Here is an 8,082-nt window from a genome sequence, read left to right as displayed (position 1 = left end):
CGAATGCGCAGACGGCTTTACGGCAGGCAAGGGGTGGGGGCTGCCGTGGGTAAGGAGGAGAGAAGGAAGCAACCAACCAACCAAGTCGCCCCCACCCCCCACCCCCACCCACCCCGGACCTGGTTTACGGCTCCGGGCTCAGGCTCCTATGCGGCCGCTGATTGGCTGCTGAAGGCTTGGTCCCATCCCAGTGACCCCAAAGTGCTGGAGGGAGGGGGCGGGGGTGGCCCAGTGCAAAGTGCATCCCGAAAGCCCCCTGCCTGGAGCCCCCGCGGCTGGCACTTCGGACCCTGTATGACCTGGGACTTCGCTGCCCGGAGACCTCCCGTGTGCCCCCGTAGCTGGGAGCCTCCGGCCCGGAGCGCGGCAGCCCCTGCTCCGAGCCCTCAGACCGGGGCTGCCCCCCCACCCGAGCCGGGACTTCCTCCCTGCACCCCTGCCCCGAGGCTGCCCGGCGCCCAGGACCGTCGCCTCCGTTCTGCCCGGCTGTCCGGATGCTCGCCGGGCTGGGGCCGTGAGGCACCGAGAAGGATCAGGAACACCCGTGTCCGGCCCTGCCTGGAGTGTTTGTTCAATGGAGAAGTTGGTGAGTGTGGAGAAGCCTGAAAGGAGGAAGAGAAGCAGCAGCTGAGGAGACAGGTAAAGTCAGTTACCTCCGCCGAGGGGCCGGGCGCTGGCTGGGGAGGGAGAATCCCTGCTCCTTCCCGCCTGCCCTTACCACTCTTCCTTGGCTAACCCCTTCCTCACAGCCCCTGGGTCCCTGCACCACTCACAGGTCTCTGCGTTCCAGGTTTGAGCTGGCTGGAGGAGACCAGAGAGCACGAAGGGGTCAAGCCGCCCACCGGAGAAGCCGCCGAGAGCCTCTGATCAGCATCCTCTGTAAAGGTAATAAGCCAGACCTCCCCTCCCCCATTGTTTATTCCTGGCCCCTACCTCATTAGGCACTGCTTTCTTTTCAGCCTAGTTACCTGGAAATGCAGCTCTTTCCTGGCACCCAGTTTCCCCAGCAAGAACGAAACACTGCCTGTGCCTGATCCTTAAGATTTTAACTAATAACTTCTCTCTCAGAAGCCTATTTCCCTCTTTTTCTGTGTACCTTGTGTTTCCGTTCTTTGCGTTATCCTTTCCGTGCACTGTACCATTTACTCTGCTCTGAGACTTTGAGACCTTTTTGTAGCCCCCCCTCCCCCTTACTCTCTTAGGAATTCCTCAATTCCTTGTTAATTGCTTGTTAATTCTGAATGATTCTGCTTTTTAACTAAACCACAATTTTCTGTGTTCCCCTTATGTCTTCCTATCACCTTTTCTCCACTCACTCATCAGAAAATCTTTTCAGTTAACTGACAAGGGTTTAGTAGAGGAAGGCATAGTAGTGGCTTGAAATTTATGAGTTTCGAAAGACAATGTGACTTTTTTCTCGTGAAAAGTGAATCTGTGTACCTGGATAGTGTGGATAGTTGAAACCAGTTATTTGCCCCTGAAGCACTTGAGCATAATTAACTCTTGCAGCTTTTATGTGTTTCTGTGTGACAGGTGTGGATGGGTCTTGAAACTGTTATATTTGTTGCACCATAGATTTTCTAGAAGAACTTCCAAAACTTTATACAATATTTTGTTAATCAGTTGACACTCAAGAGTTTGAAAACACGGGAATGTTTTGGTGTTTTTAGAATCTAGGGCTTTGTTTCTGCACTCTTCGTAGATAAGATCTCTTCAAAACCCTTACAGATAATTTGTTAGATTGAAATGTAAGCATCTCATTCGTGTGATCACGTTTCTGCCGCTGTATTTTGTGGCTGCCTCTGAAAATGCATTAAAGGTAAGTGTAGGACATTCATGTACTTCCTAAAGAGGGAATATGATCAGGGAAATTATGTAAGAGTTAGTTCAGAAATTAGTCAAGTGAATGACTTCTTTGCCATCCGGTAACAGGGGTATAAAGTGACTTGTTAATCTCAGAGTTATTTTAATATCTAAGATTGTTTAGGGAATTTCAGATACAAAGAAGTACTTAAAATAACAAGTTGTTAGGAAATTTTTGATTTACTCTGTTCCACTGGACTTTCTGCCTTTTACAAAAATAAATTAATGCCTTTCCTGATTATTTTTAATTGTGAAGACGTCAGTCAAGATACTTTTAAGTTCTCTGAGGATTTGTGTTCTTGAGACCTGGAACTGGTCACCAAAGGGAGAGTGTATGCTACTGAATGAGATTGGAAATAAGTACCTAGCAGTGATTAGACGTTCACGGTGAACATTTAGGACAGCCTTTATGTGTACATGGGATCCACTTCAATTCAGTAAAAGCTAGGCAGAAGTCTGTCAAGTTAAAGGGAATTTTCATTATTTAAATGTGCAAATTACCAGAGAAATGCCTAATGATGGCTTTAGGAATTGTTTTTTTTTAAATATGCTAACATACTTGAAGTATGTTTTTAAGGTACAAATGAATTATGCGTTTTCTGTTCAGACCTTCTCACATAAATATTTTTATTTTCTACTTTAGATATAGAACTCTAGCATGTTTTCATTTACAAGGGGTGTTATCACCTGAGATTGTAAGAGAGTGGGTCTGTGGCAAGTCAAGTATGCAAGGTATAGAGACGACACTCCTTTATCCTGGTTGCTAGGCAGGTCATTCTCATTGCTTAAATAATATTTCATCGATCCTCTCAGCTTTTGACGGTTTTTCTAAGATTAGGGAATATATATGTAAATGTAAATTGTTGACATCTGTTTCTAATATTAGCATGATTGAGAGTGTTTGGTCTAGGTTATGCTGAACATTTGAAATGTTTAATTTGGGTAATTATTTACCAACATGGACAGTTTATTTTTTTCAACCTGGTAGTTAATTTTGTGTTAATTCGCTTGCCAGGTACATGGGTTTTTAAAGGAAAGAAAGGTCCAGAACCTGATTTATTTGATAACCAAGTCTAGATTTATAGTCATATAGGGAAAATAACTGATTTTAATTGAAGATTTCAGTGATGCATCTTGAGGATGCTGTGGCCCTATACTTAATTGTCTTTATACCAGAAGTGATACCGTTCACAATTGCTTAATATTATGCTACATATAATATCTATTTTCTTTGCGTGTGACTTTGGTAACATAGAAATTTCATACTATTCCTAAAAAGTCTGAAGTCAGATAAAGTTTATATAAGCATACCTAATATCTGACTTACAGCCTTTCACTTCATTCCCAACTGAATACACTCCTTCAGTAGAGACTGATGGTGTTCCTTCTTGCAAACTTCCTCGGCACTGACATGATCATGCAAGACATGAGTTACTAAGATAATATTGACAAGACCTCCTCCGTTACAGTTCTTGTGGTTTAAGTCTTGAGTTGAGCCTGGATAAGTGAGTTATACAAATTCCTCTCTTGCCTCCTCCACATTCCACGAAAATGGTTGGTTTTTCTGCTGGAACGTATAAGAATTGTAGATAAGTTGTGCATGATAATACACCCTTGTGTTATACGGAGGCCCAGCACTTTGGAGGAAATATGAATGCCCTTACTTGTTTTAGAACATAAACACCATGCTGACCATGTAGAGTGATACTAAAAAACACTTCTACTTTATTTTGGGTTCCAGGCTCTTGAATCCTACAAATAGTGCTGGTCAGTATAGACCTCAGCCATGTGGCACACTTTGGGCCTTATGATGTTGCTGCAGCCATCTATCTTTCCTCTTAGGACCTGTGAGCCAATGGTGGTTTTTGTTCCTCAGAGCCAATATCTTGGGTTGCTGATTTTATTTTCATACCAGCCTGATCTCTGTTTGCTCTACAAAGAATTGCTTATTTCCTTTTTTGAGTAGCAAGCTGTTATCTTGTTTCTAGTTTGTGTGAAATCTGAAAGCACAGTTCTAATTTGTATCACTTAATCCAAAAAATGTGTGGACTTTTAGTGAAAATAATATGCAAAAAGCCATTAGTGACTAATCATTTATGCTGAAGGAAACTGGGGACATGTGGCAGATCTGGTAGAAGTTTTATACAATTTTAGACAGGTCTTAAATATATTTTGTTTTGTAGTTATTTTACACTTCACTCTGTTCCATGAATATGAACTTCTTTTAATTATGTGAAGCAAGAAATTTGGTTTCTCCTTAATGCAGTTCACTTGGCATCTTTTTGGAATTTACTGGTAACAGCTTAATTCCTAAATTTATAGTTTCTAGTATGGTCAACAGCGTAAAAGCTCAGAGGCCTGGATGGTTTTCTTTTGACCTCCACGTAAAGTAGAAAAGATGGACTCGTAATAGTTAAACACACAATTCAACACACTACCAGGCAATGAAACCTCACATAAAAACGATATACCGGGGGGGCGGGGGGGGTGGCGGGGAGTAGCTCCTTTTGATAAGTAATTCTGAAGTCTTCCTTGTTTGTGTGTGTGTGTGTGTGTGTTTTTTTTTTTTTTTTCTCTTTTCTGACTGGAACCTGAAATGGCATTCCTAAGATTGCACCCTCAGAATTTTAGTCATTCTGAGTCATTAGTTTAAAACAACTCGCATTTACATATATTTCTTTAGAAAATTGCCTCCTTGGCCATATTCTTATGTTTTATAGGTGACTTCCAGGAGCACTCAGATTTTCAACCTTCTCCTTGAAGGGAAATAGACTGTTTTCCTATCTCATCTGTAGACTTTTTCTGTAATTTTTAATAGACACCCTTAGCACTGGATGCTGTATTAACTTTTTCTGTTCAATAGTCTTTTTAAAAAAATTTACTCATAAGTGGATAGTTCTACCCTGTTCAGTGCAAACTCGTATAACACCAAGATCAAATGTATTACTTGTCTGGTGCCTTGGACTATTGTCGTGGATATTTTGGTAATAAGTCATTGCCCTTCATAATTTAAGGGATGCAGCTGACAGGAATTATGTGTGTGTGGTACACGGATGTTTGTTTCTTCTGGCAAAGACTGATGCATGTACAAGAGTGCTTTTTTGGTTTAAACCTATGGTTATTATTTATAGCACTTTGGTGTTGTTAGAAGAGAGAAAATGATCTTAACGTTTCTAGGGGTATTTAAGTATGCAGAACTCTCTATTAAAAGTTCTACCAAGAGGTAACACCAGTGGCCAAGGCCCAGCCGTGTGCCAAACACATGTCAGGCACTCAGTGGACTTCCATTTGTGTGACCAAAGAGCCCAGACAGCATTATCACAAGTTGCTGTGGTTTGTGTACCTTTCTTGTGGAGAGAAACAGTCCCTTCATCTTTTATCACAGCCTTTTCTTGATACTACTAATAAATTAATACCATTTCGTATTCTCCTCCATCCCCACTCCCACTTTGCTTGTCTTCCTCCCTATGCACCCCCCATCTTCCTCCATGAGTAGATGGAAGGCAGTAAGAGAACAAGGATTCTTAGAGGCTTGAAACCATGAAGGGCCAGCTCCGCTTCTCTTGGGAGGCAGGGGATACCAAGACACCCTTAGAAACAAGGCATCCAGTGGTATTGATACCTGAAATGTAGAAAACAATCTCCTGTTCATTTGTGGAAAATGCTGGAGGCTCATCACTGGATATCTCAGTAGGCTTTCTTTAAACAAATCTTTAGTATAGTTTTAGATTCATAGAAAAAACATGCACAGATAGTACAGGATTCCCGTATACTCCACACCCAGTTTCCGCTAACATCTTGTATTAATAGATGCATTTCTCACAGTTAATGAACCAACAGTGAACATTATTATTAATTAAAATCCATATCCAGATTTCCTTAGCTTTTATCTAATGCCTTTTTCTGTTCCAGGTTACCATCTAGGACACCATATTACATTTAGTCATGTAAACTCTTTTGGGCCATGACGGTTTCTCAGCCTTCCTTGTGTTTTGATGACCTTGATATTTTGAAGAGTACTGGTCAGGTATCTTGTAGATGTCCCTCAATTGAAATTTGTCTGGTATTTTTCTCAAGATTAGACTGAGGTTATGGGCTTTGGAGAGAAAGATCACCAAGTTAAAATTGCTGTTGTCTTCATATTGTACTCATAACACAACTTGGCACTGCTGCTGTTAATCATGATCACTGGGCTAGGATGGTGTTTTTCAGGTTTCTCACCATAAAATTGCTCTTTCCCTTCCTTTCCATGCTATCCTCCTTGGAAGGAGGTCGCTATGCATGGCCTACACTAAAGGGGAGGGAAGTTATGCCCTACTCTTTGAGTAGGGAGCATCTATACAAATCTTTGGAATTATGCACAGGAGATTTTGGTTCTCCTCCCTTCCTTTATTTATTCAACCAGTTATAGCAATATGGGCATATTGATATTTATTCTGTACTTTGAGTTAGAATCCAACTTGATTATCTTGTTCAAATTGTTCTGTCTTGGCTGATGAGAGCTCTCTTAGTTGGCTCCTGTGCTCCTGTAACATACCCCCATCACTGCATTTTTCTTTGAGCACTTCCTTTTTGGCACAATGAGATGCCCCAGGCTCACCTTACATGTGTATTTTCTTGCCCCACTCTCAGAATTGGGCATTTCTATAAGGATGGTCCTGTATTTTTTTTTTTTTTTTTTTTGCAGCTGGCCCTGTAGTAGGAGCTGTTCTGTTATGTCTAATTCAGTTTTTTAGAAACAGTAGGCAGTTGTAAGTCAAATATTATTTCCAAGCGCCTCTTGGCCAACTCTCTGGCCTTCCTTGAAAAGTTTGATGAGGGAAAAAAAAAAATGTATGGAAAAAGGAAAGAGTCAAAGTGGACTGTACTGATTTGGTTTGGTTGAAAATTCTGGTGTGCACCCAGCAGCCCCTGTGATTGCCACTCTTCGCTAGAGCCTGTCGAGTTGCCAGGTGGTCCGATCTTTCCTGTTTAAGTGACATAGGGCGTAGCACACGCCACCCCATGGGGAAGGCGGTGGCAGTTCTAGTGAGTAATTCTTAAGAGTGATTCTAGTGTACTGTGTGCAAGTCACTTAGCGTGTGCTCTTAACCTTAGTGGAATTCACAGACCTAGGATTTAATTTACATGGAGAAAACACCCTTTTCCTTAAACCTGTAGAGAATTTTTTCAAAATTCATGTGGAGAAGTTGACAAGAAATGTTAATCTTTTACCTAGTTTGATGTATACGTAAAGGAATAAAATTTCAAGATGATTGACACAGTGCTTTTTGGGCATACGAAGAACCAGCATTTAAAGACATAAATAATATCCTTTTTAGTTGTCATAGATTCCATTTTGGTGCTGTCCACTTACTGTATTGAATCAACACATGCTTTTGTTTTTTTGTAATGTTTAGAAAGATCAAGCGCCTAACAGCATCAGTTAAAAAGTAATTCAGATGTGCAAGTCTGAAAATATGCTCTGAATAGAGCAAAAAATAATAGGAACATGTGTTTGCATCCAAGTTCCAAATGTGTGATTTTTTAAATTATCTTTATTCTTTTTCAAAAAACTGTCCTTTTTAGGGGAAAAAAATTCCTGATAAAAACCATATTCTTTACCAGTTTGGAGATTAATGTAGGTACCAGGATCCTTTTCTCTAAGAATTGATCTGAGTTTTTGCTCTGAAAGTTTGTTATAAAGTGCTAAAATTTAAATTCATCCAAAGGTAGACTGTGTAGGCAGTTGTAAGATTTTTTACTGTTTTTGGGAGTCTTCCCATAATTGATATTTGTTTTTAGGTTAAGAAAGGTCATTCATGCTGCAATTTGGATACCCCCTGAGCCTCCTCCTCACAATGCTGTATGTGCACAATGGTTATTAGGCAAACCACATATCAGGAGAAGGGACATTCTTCTATAAGGTAAGTGACTAATCATCATTGGTCATTTGGGCAGTTCTGGGTGAAAAATCCACTTAGCCTTTGTTTTTCCTTCAAATCAGCTAACATATACTAAACACAACACTTGCTCAAACAAAATCCAGGTTTGCTCCAAAATTGATTGGATCTTGCATAATAGACCTCATTTAAGTGCAAAGATAATCGTCTCATTTTTAAGGAAAAAAAATGTTAAAGTTGATTGGTTTGAGCACATAGTAGTAGTTTTCATTAGTTTGTAATGGTCTTCAACATCTTCTCGTATAATTCTAAAAATAAGCAAAAACGTATTCCAAAA

General features: G+C 40.6%; 1 protein-coding gene across 1 annotated transcript in view; it reads left to right on the top strand.

The window, feature by feature from the left end:
• The first annotated feature begins 119 nt into the window (after positions 1–119).
• ASB7 (ankyrin repeat and SOCS box containing 7) overlaps positions 120–8,082 on the top strand; it is a 49,828-nt gene continuing 41,865 nt past the window's right edge. Inside the window, exons 1-3 of the mRNA XM_038532661.1 lie at positions 120–639; positions 791–885; positions 7,648–7,769. The gene's annotated coding sequence lies outside the window, so the exon portion shown is untranslated. The remainder of the gene's footprint in view (positions 640–790; positions 886–7,647; positions 7,770–8,082) is intronic.

Source organism: Canis lupus, chromosome 3, assembly GCF_011100685.1.
Source record: "Canis lupus familiaris isolate Mischka breed German Shepherd chromosome 3, alternate assembly UU_Cfam_GSD_1.0, whole genome shotgun sequence".
NCBI classification, from domain to species: Eukaryota; Metazoa; Chordata; class Mammalia; order Carnivora; family Canidae; genus Canis; species Canis lupus.
Note: the sequence above shows the minus strand (reverse complement) of the source record. Positions and strands in the feature narration are given on the sequence as shown.